This window comes from Equus asinus, chromosome X (genome assembly GCF_041296235.1).
Source record: "Equus asinus isolate D_3611 breed Donkey chromosome X, EquAss-T2T_v2, whole genome shotgun sequence".
NCBI lineage: Eukaryota > Metazoa > Chordata > Mammalia > Perissodactyla > Equidae > Equus > Equus asinus.
The window spans coordinates 22,148,229-22,154,225 of NC_091820.1; the positions used below are offsets into that span (position 1 = coordinate 22,148,229).

Below are 5,997 nucleotides of genomic sequence, written 5' to 3' on the forward strand. Positions count from 1 at the left end.
TTCCACTTCCAAAATATCTTCCAGACCTAATCAGTTTTCACCACCTGCACTATCCTCACCCTACTTTAAGCCACCTTAATTCCTAACCTGGATTAAAGCGATAGTTTAGTACTACTGCTTTCTCTGCCCACCTCATTCTATTCTCCACACAGTAGCCAGTATCATCTTTGTAAAAAGCAAGTCAGACAATACCATTCCCAGGGTCACAAGCTTCTACAGGTTTTCATTTTAAACCTTTAAACGCAATATGATGGACAACAAGGCTCTGCTTAGTTGGCCTTTGCTTCTTCCAATCCCGTTGCCTGACACTCTCTAATACTTGCATTGCTTCAATCACAGTGGCCTCCTTGAAGTTAGTGAACATTCATATTGTGCTGCGATTTTAGAGCACTGACACTCAGTGTCACTGTATAGGAGATGTTCTTATCCTGGATATTTGCATGCTCCATTTCTTTTTTCATTCAGCCCTCTACTTAAATGTCATCACATAAAGAAGACCTTCCCCGAATGCACTATCTAAAATAGCAACCTCCGGTCTATATCTACTTACTCACTTTTATTTCTCTCCATACTATTCATCAGTGCTTCATTCGATATATCTATGCATTGATTTGTTTATTGTTTCTTTCTCCCCACTATATTATATACTCCATGAGGGAAGAAATTACCACTTTTATTCACCATTGTTTATCAGAACCTAGAACAGTACATAGTACACATCGAAGCTGTAAATTTTCTGTGAATAAATGAATGAATGGGAATGGAAATAAACCAAATAGATCAATAAATTAAAGGCAAAGTTAAATGAAAAGCCAATTCATAGTCCAAGTTTACTTAATGAGCATATAGGGAAAAAAAGCCAGATTAACGAAATAGCATCAGGTTAAAATAACCTGATTGAACCTCTAACACTGCAACTGTTCCTTGCAATGTGATAAGACATTTCCAAAGTCAACCAATAAGACTTCCTCCCCTGGACAACGACAGGATGGGCATACTAGGATTTGATGCTCTAGTTTTCCTGTTTTTGTGCTCCATGGCTGAGCAAGACCACTTGTTAATGAACATTATCTCTTTGTAACAAAAATACTATGCAATATATCATACATATAAAAGGGTCTATAAATATATATGCCAGGGAATGAATAAAAGAAGAATAACAACATAAACTATATCCTGGGCAAGCCATAAATATCACCAAGAATTTTTGAAGCTTCCTCTCTACCAGATTTTAACTTTCTCCTCTCCTCCAAAGGTAACAATTATCCTGAATTTTGAGTCAACTATTTCCCTGCCTTTTTAAATAATTTTATCATATATGAAAATATAAAGATCTGCATAAAAATGAAATTGACTATACTTCCTTCACCTGTGTTTTCACTGATCTTTGTGTGATTAAGATTCATCCATGCTTACGTATTGATTTTAATTAATCCTCACTTTTGTACATTATTCCATTATTGGGATATATGCTAATTTATTTATCCACGTTACTCTTGATGGGGTTCAGCTTGCTGTGTTATTCTTTACAAATTGCTATGAATATTTTTTACATGTCTGTCCATTACTATTAGCCTTGGAACCATTCTCACTCTTTAGAAGACTTTATACTTCCATGTTTAATCAATTTTGCATTGATTTTGTAATTACTCTGAGGAAAATCGTGTTTTCCTCAGTCCAGCATTCTTAGTCAGCAGTTTACTGTAGCCCTTCGAAAATTGACTCTCATCACCTTAGATAATTCATTTGGAGAAGATCTGAAGTTAACACAGCAATGTCAATAAACTGCCTCTGACGAGCTGTTTTCTTTTCCTAAAAACCTCTGACATAGTTTGGGAGATATTTAAAATATTTTGATAGTTCTGTAACATCACAGAATAATTTTTTTAAGATAAGATTGTGTTTGTGTTTCCTAAGTATTTTAAATTGAATTAACTCCAAATAAATGTATAGAATCTCTAGTGGAAAAAGAAAACGCTGTGCTCTATCACAAATTGGTGAAGCAGTTACTCATTTCAGAAAGTGTCTACTTCAAATTGACCGGTTGATTTCAGCCTTGATTACATTGGGGGACTAAATTACTCTTCTCATTAAGAAAGCCTGCCAGATGTAACAAATAAAAATACAGGGGACAGAGTTAAATTTGCACTTCATATAAACAATGACTATTTTTTAGTTGGAGTATGTCTAATGCAATATTTGGGATTTACGCATACTAAAAAAGAACTCATTTTTTTTAATCTAAAATGCAATTAACTAGGCATCGTTCATTTTATCTGTCAACCCTATGCCATTTCTATCAATTAGAGCTCTCAAGGTTTCCCTCAAGCTGTTTGATTTGCTGAAGATATTTCCTGTATGTCAGGAACTCACTAGCTGTGGGGGACCTTAGCAATCTCTCATTGTATTTCCCTATTTCTTCATTTCATACCGTACATTATCTTTAAGCAAAGCATTGAGAACCTTATGATGACTGTTTTGGCTAAGGAAGATCGCTTTTGCTGATGGTTCTAGAGAATTCTATTAGAATAAAGAGGGTTTTCCAAAGTGCAATTTGTTTTAATCTTCAAAAGCACCGTACGAGCAACCGCTGACAGGGTAAGACGGCTGTGGCCGTGGGGCCCAGGGCTTGGAAATTGCTGAGCGGTCTCGAAATATCGCGAGATGCTAGATGGGAAGAAGCTTTCTGAACCTCACCAGCTCCCGTACTTCCAACCGCCACAGCCGGATATTGCCCCTCCCACTTCGGCCTACCTTGTTGGCGTCTTGCGCTAGGCCTAGCTTCTTTTTTTGCCGGAGCGAGCCTGTTCCTTTCCCCCGGCCTTGAGGGCTTTTCCTCACTACAGACCGGCTACAAGAAGCATCATTCAAGATGTCTGACAAAGGGAGCAGCACAAATGGCGGGCCAGACTTACGGAATAGAAGCCTGCGCAGTAGCCCAGAGGAGCCGTCTGGAGCAGAGGCCGGGAGGGAGACATCTTCACATAGTGAAACGAGCTTGAGACTGACCAGAGATGGTGGCGGTACCGGGGACAGTGGTGTCCTCAGCCTGGCAGGCGCAGAAAGTCAAGGCACAGACACAGGAAATTCAAGTGACGACTTCGACTTTGGAAATATGGAAGATAGTGACCATTTCCACGAGAATGAAGAAAACCTCATCTATTGCTTCTTAGATGAGGAGGGGCCAGGAGAGGAAGAGGAGGAGGAAGCAGCAGCAGCAGAACAGCCTCAGGTACAGTGCAACGAGGCTACCCATTGTCAGTATTTATCAGATAAGGATCAGGCTCTGGAGAATTGGATGTCCTCAGAGACATCTGCCCTGCCTCGCCCTCGCTGGCAAGTCCTTACTGCTCTTCGCGAGCGGCAGCTGGGTTCAAGTGCCCGCTTTGTATATGAGGCCTGTGGGGCAAGAGTCTTTGTGCAGCGTTTCCAGCTGCAGTATGAGCTTAAAGGCCATAGCAGATGTGTCAATAGTGTGCACTTTAACCAGTGTGGCACCTGGCTGGCCAGTAGCAGTGATGACCGTAGAGTGATAGTGTGGGACTGGATGCGTCAGCAGCCAGTACTGGACTTTGCGAGTGGCCACAGAAATAATGTCTTTCAAGCCAAGTTCCTTCCCAACTGTGGTGATCCCACCCTGGCCATGTGTGCCCGTGATGGGCAGATACGGGTGGCAGAGCTATCTGCTATACCACACTGCAGGAATACTAAGCGTGTGGCCCAGCATAGGGGAGCCTCCCATAAGTTGGCTCTGGAGCCAGACTCCCCTAAGTTCCTAACTTCAGGCGAAGACGCAGTTGTCTTCGCCATTGACCTCAGACAATGCCGGCCAGTTTCAAGAGTGGTGGTAACAAAAGATAAGGAAAATAAAGTGGGACTGTATACAATCCATGTGAATCCTGCCAATACTTACCAGTTTGCAGTGGGTGGACGAGATCAGTATGTAAGAATTTATGACCAGAGGAAAATAGATGAGAATGAGAATAATGGTGTGCTCAAGAAATTCTGTCCTCATCACCTGGTCAACTGTGATTCCAAAGCAAGTATCACCTGCCTTGTGTATAGCCACGATGGCACAGAGCTCCTGGCCAGTTACAACGATGATGATATTTACCTCTTTAACTCCTCTGACTGTGATGGAGCCCAGTATGTTAAGAGATATAAGGGGCACAGAAATAATGCCACAATCAAAGGTGTCAATTTCTATGGCCCCAAAAGTGAGTTTGTGGTGAGTGGTAGTGATTGCGGGCACATCTTCTTCTGGGAGAAATCATCCTGCCAAATTATTCAGTTCATGGAGGGGGACAAGGAAGGTACTGTGAACTGTCTTGAGCCCCATCCTTACCTACCTGTGATGGCAACTGGTGGCCTAGACCATGAGGCAAAGATCTGGGCACCCACAGCTACAACTACCACTGAGCTTCTTGGGTTAAAGCAAGTGATTAAGAACAACAAGGAGGAACGAGATGAAGATAGATTGCACCCCGTTAACCTGTTCCCAAGCCACCTGCATTGCTTCCTCATGCATTACCTGACACAGAGAGGTCATCGCCAGCACCAGGGCGCTCCTGGAGTTGGGGTCATGGATGCAGACCTGGATGAGTCTTCCAGTGCCTCAGGTGCATCCGAGGGGGAAGAGAGCCAAGACCGTGTGGAGTGCCTGCCATCCTGAAGGCTTCGTACCAGCTCCAGCTAGATGTCACCTCAGTAGGCTGGACTTTAAGTTTAAAATTCAGTTTAACGAATATATTTGCCTTTTGTCTTTTACCTATTTTCACAATAAAAAGCATCTCTTCCATCTCCTTCCTCTATCTTTCTTCCTTCCTTCCTCGCATTCTTCCTTCCTCATTCTTTTCCTTTCAGTAGGTTTCTTTACTCCTCTGAATATATATAAGAAATTTATTTATGCCTCTTTTCCTTTGTTCCTTTATAGCTAACCTCTAAAGTTTCCTAATTGGTGAAAAAATTAATAGCCTTATTGAATCTGTGTTCACATTTCTGACATCCTGAAAACTATCACCTTTTTTTTTTCATCTTTAGCAGTTTATTATAAAGTTCAGTTGAGTTGAAAATTTCAGAAATATGTTTATTCTTTAAATGTAAGGTAAAATAAAGGAAACCATAGTTTTGTTCCTTGAATGCTGATAAGTGGCCATACACACACACACACACATATACACACACATGCATGCACACACATGGACTCTCTCTCACAGAAAAGGAAAAGGGGAGAAAACTTGGGTAAATTCCTAGCAAGATAATTCATCCTTCTAGAATAAATGACTTGGAGTTGTCCACATTTTCTGAATCCATATGTTAATATTGATTAATTTGAGTAGATGGAGGCTAGTAAGAGTTAAATTTAATTGCATGACATTGTTTACTCTGTACTTTCAATGCTCTTGAAGTTTCATGGCTGAGAACTCCTATGGGATTACCTTCTAGGAAGTCTTCTTGGGACATTCATCTCTTATAAGATACCTGTAAGATATCTCCTATAAGATATCCTATAAGAATATAAGAATTTCTAACATTTGAAAATATGTATTTGAACTAACTTTAAGAATAACTTAATGTTGTAATAAAGAGTTGTTTATACTTACAAAGAACTGTTTTATATCCTTGGAAGAAATACCTATTAGAGATCCATGCATTGCTTAAAATTCACTTTGGCTGTTTATAAGAGATTAAATTGCTTTTAAAAATATTCTGTCTTATTTAATGAAAATTTTGGGTGCTGGATGTCCAATTACTGTTCAATAATAATATTTATTTTTGTTTTACACTTATTATTTGTGTAAGTGAATTCAGAGGCTTGCCCTCCCATCAACACCCCTGTGAAGTATAAGACACCCTTCTTTGCAGATATTTGCTAAGAAAGAAGGGTATAATAAAACATCCTGTGGCCTGACAAAGTTTTTCCTTTGATAATACTCCTTAAAATGGATATTATCTCTGGCCCCTTAAGAGCAGGGTGAGAAATTTACATGATGAAGT

At 40.2% G+C, this 5,997-nt stretch overlaps 1 pseudogene; it reads left to right on the forward strand.

The window, feature by feature from the left end:
* Positions 1–2,872: 2,872 nt before the first annotated feature.
* Positions 2,873–5,551, forward strand: LOC106835934 (DDB1- and CUL4-associated factor 8 pseudogene; annotated as a pseudogene).
* Positions 5,552–5,997: the final 446 nt, after the last annotated feature.